Raw genomic sequence first — 12559 nt, 5'->3', positions numbered from 1 at the left:
CTGTTGAGCAACAATGCTTGTGAGCCATGTTTACCTCTCAACCCAGCTAATGTATCGGACTGAGATTTGGAGAGATTTCAGATTCTGATTTTATGCAATGGGTGGTCTGTAGGGCAATTCATGCCACATGACGCAACGGCTATGTTAAATCACAGCAGTGCACGCTGTGTGCTGCCAATAACTTTACATAGTGAGGCGAATGCACATAAACGACAACGGCTGTATGTTTAGCAAGAACCTTTCAATCTGAGTCTTTGGCTTGCTCTTGTGAATAAAAAAGACTGAGTGATGTTTTTAGGCTACGCTGTGTGCTATTTTCCACACTGGAGTCCCTCTCAGGAGCATATCACATGAATCACATGCATTCCTGCTAGTAGTATTGAGCTGGGTGACAGACTTTTAGAAGCTTTTGTTGCTTTAATTTTTAAATACAAAGACAAAGAAATGCATGCACTCTAGTCAGTTGATGACGGTTTCATTTGCTCTGATTCTCTCTCAAAAACAAGGATTAATAAAATGCAAATTAAAAAAAAGCATTTCACAAATAAGTTGGGGACATTAGAGAATCTTTAAGGGGCGGTTGTTTTTTCATTGCATCATTACCAAATTAATGTTAAGCTGAAGGTTCTGACATACTTATGGCAAAGTTCTTTTGCGTTCTTCACTTAGGGGTAAAAATAATTACTTCAAAGTATAATAAACTTTACAGTAATAAACTTAGCAATCATGAATATGTCAGAATTGCAACTTCAATTTCTACTATAAAGCAGCTCACTAGTGTGTTTTTACCCGCGGACATCTGACCTTAACAGACTGCGAAGAACAAATGAACCGGAGACGATTTTCGCATCAAAGAAGGCGGAGCCACAGAGCCACACCTACCCATTACATCATCGCCACAGACCAATGGTAGTGTTTAAAGGTGTTTATCAGCCAGAGCGAACTTTGCATCGACAACATGTTTCGAATTCCCGAAACAAACTTTGGCCTGATTTTGTTCGAAAGGATGTTATTCCAATTCGTTTTTTTGATTTCACTTGAAGAACATAGTGCCCTTAACAGCCACGTTTTTTTGTTTAATGCGCTAGTTTTTGTATGCATTTAAAAATCTGTATTTATTCATTTATAAAATATGTGGAAAAATATTTATATATTTATGTATTTTTATTCGGGTAAATAAAGATACATTAAAAGTTAGGTCTCTTTAAAAGCAAAAGCACTCTCCTGCTGGCAGACAGAAACAGAGTGAATCAAGTTCCATTTGTGTGGTGGAGGGGCACTAAGAGAGCAGCTCACCTGTGTCTTAATATTTCCATCAAGCGCTCTCTCTCTCTCTCTCGCTCGCTCTGTCTCTGCCTCTTTTTTCTCTCTCATTTAACTTAGTGCAGTGTTCCAAAGGCAGGTATGGAGCCCCCAGGAAAGTAATGTGTGTGTGCGAGTCAGACACACACACACACACACTCTCTGTTGGAGGCACGTAGACTGATGACTCAGAGGCCACTATGCAGCAGAACAAAACAAAAGAAAGGGAGAGGGAACAAGGAGAGAGAGAGAGGGGACCAGAACACATTGTTAGAGAGGAAAAAGGCCCATGTCAAGAGGTGTGTCTGTCCCTCTTTGTGCTGAGAACCGACAGAAAGAGAATAAGAGGACAGGAGAGGTTAAGTACCTGAAAATCTCCTCACACAATGGCAGTGTGATTTGATCTGTCTGAAAGGTACTGTTGTCACGGCTGTGTAGACGAGGAATGTCAAAAGGAGTGGAAGTTGGGTACCAAGTCAATACTAAAATTAAAAAAAAAATGGAACAATACGAGTCTTTCTACAGCACTGATTTGTTGCCCTATAATACCTGAAGAAAGCTATCCGTTAGTATTGCCACTCTTCTCAACAGCAGTTGGTCATATGGCACAAGACATTTTGAGACTTGAGGTATAAATAACATGTGACTAATTAAATCATTTTTATTATTAAAAATAAAATGCAAACAAATGTGTTTCCCAATCCTTATATAAATCCACTGACTGCCATGAAACAAAATGTGCATTTATACAATGGGTTTAAACTTGTGAACCTTGCTAATATAAGTACTTTTTGCATAAAAAAAAAAAAAAAAAAAAAAAAACATCCAGATGAAAAGTTTACACTGACAAGTCATATTTCTTTATGGTTAATTGGATGTTGAAAAATGTCAAATAGTACTTCCAATTTGTCCAGTTTGATCAGCAGTTTTTAAAAACAATTTTGCTAATTAATCTAAAAATTAAATATAACTGAAGTGTTTATTCAATTTAATTAAAATGTGAAGCATTTACATAAGCCAGATTTACTAAACAGGGCAAATCCCATAAAAGCGCCAATAGGACTTGCAAATTCTGCAGGTGATTTACTGACAATGAACATATTAAAGAACACAGACACAGCCGGATCATTTCCATAATGACCAATTCAATCTATCAAGAGCGGTGCAAATTAGCGTCTGGTTTAAGACATGCTTTTTTTGGCCGTTCAATATAATGGCGCAAATACCAGTAAATTGACTAGCGTGGACCTTAGTAAATCACCTTGCATGATTCATTTAAATACTCTCTTGCCATAGATTTTGTGTCTGAAAGGGAAACTCCTATAAAAGCATATGCAATAAGGTCAGCTGCAAAAATTACACTGTCCAGCGCTTATTTTTCCACTGCGTCTTTAGTAAATCCTGACAGTATTATTTTAATGCCACAAGAGGGTTTGCACTGGAGCGAGCTGTTAGTAAAAGTGGCCCATAGTAGGCTTTTTTGGGCCTATATATCAATGTTACTTAATTTGAAATACATATGAAATGTATATTTTGAAAAGATAATTGAATGAGGCAACTGAATGTTCAGTTTTTTTTGTAATTATGTGTTGCTACTCTAGAAATCAAAGTTTGCTGCTTGAGAAGCCATAAAGCGCCTTTTTTTATTAGAATTTCGGCGATGCAACTAGTAGAATTGTTTTTCATATGAAACCTGATATTATTTATTTTCTTGGTATATATTGAAAAGATTAATTTCATGAGTATTTGTAGCTACTGCAAAAGTCATGATTAAACGCTCAGTCTTTAATTATAATCTATAAATATAATGTTTTTGCTCCTGAATAAGGAATGGCTCCATTGACCCTAATAGGCCCACTAAGAATGCACTGAACCTCACATTAAAAAAACTTTAGCTGAATTCACTGTGCTCAGAACACATCTTTTAATTCATGAACTTTGCCCAATTATTTTCATTGTGGGGACCAACTGTGCATGCTGAGGCCTATAGGGACTAGAGAGGGCATAAAATAAGTCTCACAAGCTTGCTGCATGACAAAGAAATATGAGGTTGATAGGAAGAACCTGCGACAGAGATGAAAAACAGTCCAGGTAAATGCTTAGTCAGAGAAAATAGAGTAACAGAGATGCTGTAGAGTAGACTTTAAGGTATAAGAGGTAAAAACAAGAGTTAGAGGGACTAAGATTTAAGAAACATCCAGATAAAAAGTGAGACTGACCAGTTATGTTCAGTTATGGCTGATTGGATGCTAAAAAAGTTCAAATATTAAAACTGCATTTCCCATTTATCAAGTTTAATCGTCAGTTCATGAACAATTAAGTTGTGTGTTCAATAAAGTGTTCAATAAATTCAAATGTAAAGGAATCACACACACACACACACACACACACACACACACACACACACACACACACACACACACACACACACACACACACACACACACACACACACACACACACACACACACACACACACACAAAAAAAAAACAAAAAAAAACAATGGACTTTTTGTCTGTTTGAATAATATTAATCTTCAGTTGAATAACCACTTACTGGACTATTCACATCTAAGAAATAAAGTTTTGGGCAGCCTTAAAGGGGCTATATTTTAGAATTTTCATGTATTAATGCTGTTCACACCAAGGAAGATAACTATAAAGATATAGTTCTAAAATTCGTTCTCAATATTAAAGAATAGCAGAGTTCACACCACAACTAGTGTGTAACATTGCTGGTGTGGACGCTAATATAGTTATCTTTATAGTTATCATTCTTGGTGTGAACGGGCCTTTAAGCGTTTTTTTTTATTGTCAAAGTGTGAACAGCTTGAAAGCTCTTTAGCCATTATCATTTTCATAAATAAATAACTAAATAAAACATACATCCATATATAAACATAGCTATTAAGGTTTTAGCAATTAAAGATAACAGAAATTATCTGGACATCACAAAAGTCAAACTTAAATCTTTCACCAACATCACTGCAGCATTGTTTAGATGTATACCACATCTTTAATATTACAGTTCAATTTCTACTTGCATTGCATCTTTAAAACATGAGCCTTAGTGTTGTGCTGCTTTCACACAGCAATATGTGCCATGGCTTCTATATAAAGCTCATCATTATGTCGCCTTCACTGTCACATGAGTATCAAGGAGGCAAGCTGCGTCAAATATATGCAGAGCAACCTGCACAGCGGAGGCTCTAAACACACAGTGATAATATATGCAGAGCAGATTTCCTCAGCAGGGACAGGAGCTCGGGCTCTGAATACAGCCTTCTAAGCACCCCTGCCTCCCTTCTTTAAGATAAGGCACACAAACCAACCTTAACACAACGTTCAATCTCTTCACAGGTTTGCTCACACTCAGATAGAATGAGAACTTGCTTAGAAATAGACACCTGCACATTTAGACATGGCGATGTCTGTTCTTTTTAGTCGTGGTTTTCAAAGTAGTTTTGTTTATGTCGTATCCGAGTCAGCATACATAGCAGAACACACTAATGATGAAAGTCACTGATATGTTGATGCTGGAAAGACACACCAGAATTTCAATGTCGGCTGAAAATGTCATAAATTCTTGTAAAAACATTGACAGAGCATGTGTATGTGAATTGGTACACATTTTTTTTTTTTTAAATGTATACTTTAAAAAAATGTATAATATATATCACTTATTTAAAAAACAAACAAACAAACAAACAAATATATATATATTTATAGCTATGCATTAAAAACATTAATAGCTATATATATATATATTAATGTTTTAAGTTTATTTAAAATATTTATACAGTATATATATAAAAAAAAAAAAAAAAATTGTATTTATAATAACAAGATCTCGGTTTGTAATAGTTAGTTTTCCAATATAGTTGCCATTAATCAGCATTTTTAAAATTGAAAATTACACCAAATAAAATGTAATATTTTTATATGAATCTCTTAATTATGATTATATATATATATATATAGTCAATTCCAAAACAACTAACGACAAACGGCTAATTTTAAATGATTCATTTCAGTGTTTGGCTCAATGTGTCCACAGCTTTATTTCGGCCAAGAATTTTCGGCACCAAGACTCAATGTAGAAATGTGTGTCTACTGTAGCTGTGAAAGGAGGAGGACAGATTTTTGTCTGTGCAGAATATGGGTGAATAGTTTCTGCGTCAGCACAGAACCGCCACCTAATCAAGGCACAAGCTTGGAAAGAACACGCTTCATCACTTGGCAACAAAACATGAAAGCACATTTACCAAACAAAGCCTTTGTTTCCCTCCTCAATATCGTTGCAGAAAGAATAAAAATGTTACAATTACAAGGCACATCTTATCATTAAACACCTTGGAGGAAAGAACGTGCATCAAATTTTGGACAACGTTAAGCGGCTCAAGCCAATTTCCACAGCGAGTGACTCCGGTCCAGTTTGGATGGAAATATCCTTGTATAATTTCATTAGTTTTTCTAGGGGATCTGTAACGGGTTAAAGCCACTGCCAGACGCCCCTCGCTTCATTGGATTCAATACATACGCCTGTCCTCAGGGAAGCAGTTTGCGACTGCATCATTGTTCCACCAGTTGTTATTATGATACAAACAGTGCTAGATTTGTTTTCTGGCATGGTTCACCAGTCACGGTGTCCGTGGCTTCACGACTAATACATTTAAAACAAGGGGAGGAATAAAATGTGTATATTCCTAGACCGAGATTAGATATTTAAAAAAATAAAAAGCTAATGTAAAAGTAATTGCTTCAAACACAAGACTCATCCAATCAAAGAGAAGCTGTGAATTGCTTTCTAAAATTAGAACATTTTGAAGTGTTATAAATATTCCGAAAGAGTGCAATCTTTTTTTTTTTTCAAGGGAATAATTGAAAATAACTGTAGTACACCAAGAGAATATTGAAAATGACACAATAACATTGAAACCAACAACAAAATAAATGCTGCATGGTGACCGTGCAATTACTTGACTAGAAAACCGAGAGAGAGAGAGAGAGAGAGAATTAGTGAGTGAGTGAGTGTTTCAGGATATTCTTGAGGGCCAAAAAGATCCTCTTGGGTAAAAGACAACAGCTTCAATATTTCAGTAAAAGTACTTCAATAATAATGACACCATTTCTCTTTTAACTGCGCCGATACCAATAGACCTTGAGGTACAAAGAGGGGAAGAGGCCCTGTGACGTTGCCCTGGGGTATTTCAAAACTCCTGCCAAACACAAACAGCATCCTCGCTGAACCCGCAGGCTGCCGACCGCATCCTCCCTCTGCGGAATTGGAGATGGAAAAGAACTCTTGCTCCTTCAGGTAGGGACCGTCTCCACAGCAACCAGAGGATCCAGGAGAAAAGGAAAATGTATTCTTTCCACCGTTGACAAAAGAAAGCTCTTTGAGAATTGCTATTATTTTGACTACTAAAAGCCCATCACATCACAATCTAAACACTCGTGGCCCATGTACACTGCTATTCTAGACTGTTGCTATATTAGATATAAACGTGTAGGTTTATTATAAGCTCATTCGTGTCAATCCCACACTCATCGGTTTGGACTGAAAAACCGAGTGCATTCACATAGTGTACAGTGTATAGTGGAAACGGGTCTTCTGATCTCGCTCCCCAACGGTTGCTAGGTTACAAACTAGGACATGGCTTGACACATGCCGGGGGGGCTACGGCTGATTTCATCAAAGTCTATAGCTCTCACATCTGTGAAATATGCACAGCGTTCTTAACTTTAACTCACATGCATATCAAAACAAGTCGAGCGGCAGGCTGATTCAATCTGGCGAGCGTGAAGAGAGAATACTAACCGGGAATATGCAAATTGCCTAAGCAGGAGAGTTTTAATTTGTGGTGGTGACAGTTTTCTCAATGCATTATTCTCAGAGTGTCTATGTGTTGTTGCTTACGGTGCAAGATCACTGCTGCATTGGCTGTTGGTGTTCTATAACAATACAGGAGGGAGTAATCAACAGCTGTAAAACTGTACATCTCTTCCAGTAGTTTCATCACTGGAAGTAGACAACCTGCAGAAAGCTAACTATTGCTCTTCATTTTTGATACACTGTAAAAAATCCAACTTGCAAATTGTTAACTCAGTTTAAAATTTTAAGTTGAGTGGGCAAATTTTTTACTGCAATGTTGAGTTTACTTATAAAAACTATTTAACTGCAAGTGCACTACTATTTTGTCCAATGAACACAAACAATTAAGTTGAGAAAACTTAATATTTTGATTTCATAGTTCGAACGTTTAACTTCCCGTCATCGCGCATGCGCAGTCTGTCTCGCTGTACGTTACTTGGGGTTTCCTCCTCCAACCACGCTATCGAAGGGACTGGATTTCATCTGATTGCGGTAAGTTTTCTTTAAGCTTTATGAATGAAAATAGGCTATAAATTGCACACATATGTTGATAAAATATAGTATTATGTTAAAAGATATATTTCGTGGTGACGATAAGTTTCTATTGTTAGAGATTATCCACGTAGCACATTGCTACTTAACGTGCTAACGTTACCCAGACCAACGTTAGAGTGAGGAAACATGCTTGAAAAAGAAGGACAAGGACGTGCATGGTGTTTAAAAGATGTTAACAATGTTAAGCTCAGTAAGTCGTGAATAAAGACTTAAATGCGGTGCTTGCGCTGATTGAGAGACAGAAAGCCGCTTCTCTTGGACTCGGACAGAATCTGAGTGCGAATTCAGCTATCTTTCGTGGCGTATTGCGTTTTAATAATGACATACACATACAATTATGTCAATAACAAAAAACAAAACAAAAAAAGTATTCAAGTAAACACAGTCGGCAATGTCTTAAGTGAACATAACCAATTTGGTGAAACCTAGATGTTTCAGTATTAGATCCATGAGCTCTTAAAGTGACCGCAGTCCGTTCAATTTAATTTCAAGTTTATTTGTCACGTATACAAATTTCAGTTACAATTTGTACATGCTTAGGTTGAGGCTCAGTCATTCTACAGTAGTGCAATATAATTAAATACAATACAATTTAGAGGAAAAATGTAATAATAGAAGCCTATGCAAAACTAATGTGTTATGTTAAAAATATGTATGTTAGCTTTGCATATCAAATAATAGAATGGGTAGTATGTGTGCGGTATGTTTTAAAGTGAATAGGATAAAAATATTGTGTATCCTTAAATATTAGGCTAAATCCTTAATGTTAATCAATTAACAAAAGACAAAATCGCTGTAAATACAGTGAAACCTATGCATTGATTCTTTTTCACATTTGATTATTCATTTTCTGTATTATTTTTGCTACATGTTAAATTAACCTACTGTAACTGATTTTTTTGTTGTTGTTTTGTTTAATAAAATTATGTATCTTTGTTCTGTTGTATTTGTCCTTTTTAGACTAAAGAACATCAGTACAGTGACAAGATCCTTGGATGTGCTAAAACAGTGGCCTTTATTTTTTAAAAGATCAGGTGAGTTGAACTGAATTTACTTACTGTTTCTTACTGTTTCAACAATGTTTTTTTGTTTTTTTTCAGGGTCTCTGTTGAGTATTACAGTATCACACAAACTGATCCGAAGAGCACCTTTTTCTCTTGGTTAAATGAATACACATCTAGTTGTACAGAGCAAGTGGTGGAGATGAAGATCCTCACTTGATCATCAAGTAATTATTTTGCATGTGATCATATCTCTCTGGTTAAAGGCTGAATGGTGCCATCTCTTTTTCAAGGTAATTCCCATGCTTCACTTTGTATATAACTTGTTCCGTATTTGTTTTTCTGTCTTTCAGACACAGAAACTCCAATGTGCTTCCTCAAAGAAAGTCTACAACTCTTAAAGGTCTGCCTTTGTTTATGAGGGAAAAGTCTGGAAACATCCTGAAGACTTGCCTGGTAAGAAGATCATCAGCATATACACTCACACCTGATATATTTCACCTATTTACCAGATGCTGTTAAGAGATAGGTTTTGTGTGATATACAAAACTTATCATCAACAGACAAAGTCATGGTAAAAATTACTTTATTAAATAATTGTAGTTGAAACTTTCTCAGTGATCAGTTTGACTTCATCTGATAGCACAAATTCAACAAGTTGTTATTTTACCAAAGCAAAGACAGTGGAAAATGACTGCTTCACAACACTGTCCGGAGACATTCCCTCTGATATCTAACCTGTTAAAACAATACAGTGCACAATCATAAGGTTAAACAGTAATGTAGCAATAGCAGAGTAAATAAAATTAATATAATATGAAAGAATATGAATATAGGAGATATAAACAAGAAAAGGCAGCATGAAAGTAATCCATGTGACTCTAGTGATTTAAACCAATCTTCACTGATGCAATATGACCAGTTTTGGGTGATGAACAGAATGTGTGCCTTAATACATGTACGATTTTGGGTGACCTAAAATAACTAAACTAAAACTAAAAAAAGCATTAAATCAGAATGGCCGTGGATTCTGCTGTGGACGAATGCCACAGGCAATCACATCAATGCTGATATGGCATTGTTTGGAGTTGGGAAAATGTTTTCCGTTTATCAGTTTTAGCTCTATGGCTGAATTTGAACATGCTTAAAAAACATGACCACCTTTACTTTTCAAGTGAAGTTACATGAGCAGACCTTTAGGAACACTCTGTGGTCTAACATAATTCAATACAATAAAAAAATGACCCTAATTTTATGCTGATTTATTTTCTACTGCAGGACACAGAGCCAGAAGACATTCACAAGGGGAGAAGATGAGGACCTTAACTATCGTTGAAGATGATGTTGCCACTGTCCACTCAAACCCAAATATAAGGTGCCTCTCTGTAGTACTATAAGAGCAGTTTGGGCCAGATAATGTGCAAGACCTTTGCCACAGTTGTTACTCTCCTCTTTGGCTTGATTTATGGCCCCAATGTTAACTATTCTAAAGCATTAAAATACACCAGTAGTAACTGGTTAAGAAAAAAATTGTTTAGTTTGTTTAGAAAAAAAAACGTTTATTTATCTTGACCTAAAGTGCTCCGCAAGGCTGATTTTTTTTTTTTTGCATAGTCCTTCAAAAGATTGTCCAAGTAGCTGCAATCCATATGGATAATTGTAAGGTTGAGCATTTATTTATTCCAGTTTGTACTCTAATTTTGTGCATAGTGTTTTTTTTTTTTTTTTTTAAATAAATCTTGAAGAGTGGAATAGAACTTCATCACCTTAAAATATGTGTACCTAATGCAAATAGAAAATGTGTTGTTTTGCAGAATATTTGTCAATAAATAAGTTCTGTAATGATAGCAATGTCTTTTGTATTGTGTTGTATTTACAGTATGGTTTACTCCCTGCATTTGGATTCTTAATGTGAAGGCTGTACAAGTATCTGGGTGAGATATTTGAAAAAGTTGAATCAACTTAAAAAAGTAAAAAAGTTGAATCAACTTAAAAAAGTTAAAAATTGAATCAACTTAAAAAAGTGAAGCAACCAGCTGCAAAGCTTTTTTGAGTTTACTGAACTTCAGGACCTCTGTAGTTGTGCTTACTCGTTTCTTTGAGTTGGACTGGTAGTTGGATGAACTTCGACCACTGAAGTTGAGTAAACTCAAAAATGCTTTGCAGCTGGTTGCTTCACTTTTTTAAGTTTACTCAACTTTTTATTTTTTACAGTGTAGTATTGTTGTGTATTAACAGATATATTTGTGTCAGCAAAGATTACATAAGCTAATGCAACTGTGCCAAGGAGAAACACTACCTTATTCATCAACCAGAACCAAGACTGCCTTCAATTTTTAAGTACAATCAACTTGGATGTTTAAGTCATTTCAACTTAAATGACATTAAACTGGCTTAAAAAATGTAGTTGAATCCTGTACAACTTGTAAAATAAAATGGGAAATTGCTTAACTTATTTTGATGAGTTAAAGCAATGTAAAAACATACAGTATGTTGTCATAACTTATTGATCATCTAATTTTTTACAGTGCAGGGAAGGGTTGTTACAAATTACACAGGCACTGAAGTACCTCAATGAAATCCATCATTAAAAAGGTATGAGAATATGGAACAACTGTGAATCTGCACAGAACTGGCCTTCTTCCTGAGATAAGAATAAGTCAATGAGTAAAGAAGCTCCAGTCCGACATGACAGATGGGAGAAACTAAGTATGAGATAATAATAGCATTCGAAAACCTTGCTTGTACGGAGAGTTTTAAAACAAAAGCTACAGGATTTTTTGGTTTTGGTTTAACCCATAATTGGACTGGAGATTTCCCAGAAGCATGAATTGGTTCAGGATTCAAATTTAATAATTTTTTCTCCGTTTTTAAATAAAAATTTCATTCAATACTGAGAAATATAGAAAACTATGATAATAAGCCCGATTTTAGCAGCGTCAAACAACTTTTTAGAGTATCGCACCATTAGCTTAACGTCAAACTATTGAAAATCCATGGTCATTAGTCCATGTTTATTTTTATTTGTGAATTGAAATGAGGCAGTGAGTGACAGAGGTACAATGCATTGTTTTTGTGTACCTGGTTGTCAATCATGCAGCTGATGCAACATAAAAAAATAAAATAAATAAAATAAAAAATTCTGTTGACAAAAATATGAAAGAAAAGAAAAGTATGAAAAAAGTGCAATAATATTAAACAGACTGTATAACTGTCCTTTAGAGTCTCATTTCCATTTGGAAGAATGTGAATATTATCTATGTATTGTATTATGATGCTTATGTAGAGTATTCGGTGTCAGTAACTTACGAGTTTCTATGACTGTTAGGATGCTGCCTTAGAAGTCAGCTGTCTATGTAGGCACTAGTGCAGTAGCCCACTAGGTTTTGGAACAGAGCTTTAGTGTCTCATGCTGGCACAACACACATCATATCACACTGAGAGTGTATGAAGCTCCGGGGATGCATTTCTGCAGCAGGGACTGGAAAACTCATAAAGATGGATGGAGTAAAGTACAGAAAAATCCTCAGGGAAAGCAGAGATAAGTAAGAGAACTGGGACGAAGGATCTGAAACAAACAGTAAAAAGTGCCACTGGAAAGGTTTAAAAACAAAAGGGTTAACTGTGTTGTACTTTCCCAGTCCACACCTAGAACTCGATCCGGTCAAGGATCCATGGAAAGGCATAGAAAGTGCTGTTTGAAAAACATTTAGCTGATATTGGGCCCATTACAAGATGCATTTCAGAAAATGAAACTAACCTGAAGACAATCACAGCAGGTGTGAATTACCCTGTATTATCTCCTGCGTAGGAGGTGTGAACTTTT

At 35.7% G+C, this 12559-nt stretch overlaps 1 protein-coding gene and 1 long non-coding RNA gene across 4 annotated transcripts in view; one reads left to right on the top strand and one right to left on the bottom strand.

Moving 5' to 3' along the window:
* The window catches only part of nrxn2a (neurexin 2a), a 432089-nt gene that overhangs the window by 111157 nt on the left and 308373 nt on the right, over nucleotides 1-12559 (bottom strand). The gene's annotated exons all lie outside the window — the stretch shown is intronic.
* Nucleotides 6179-10580, top strand: LOC311277105. 3 transcript variants are annotated; one of them, XR_014625162.1, is made up of 4 exons: nucleotides 6179-7669; nucleotides 8693-8766; nucleotides 9087-9189; nucleotides 10012-10580. It is a non-coding gene; the product is annotated as an uncharacterized lncRNA (long non-coding RNA). The 3 variants fall into 3 exon arrangements; XR_014625163.1 differs by having other exon boundaries at nucleotides 6179-8766; XR_014625164.1 differs by lacking the exons at nucleotides 6179-7669; nucleotides 8693-8766 and adding an exon at nucleotides 8831-8960.

This window comes from Rutilus rutilus, assembly GCF_951802725.1.
Source record: "Rutilus rutilus genome assembly, chromosome: 18".
Classification (NCBI taxonomy): Eukaryota; Metazoa; Chordata; class Actinopteri; order Cypriniformes; family Leuciscidae; genus Rutilus; species Rutilus rutilus.
Note: the sequence above shows the minus strand (reverse complement) of the source record. Positions and strands in the feature narration are given on the sequence as shown.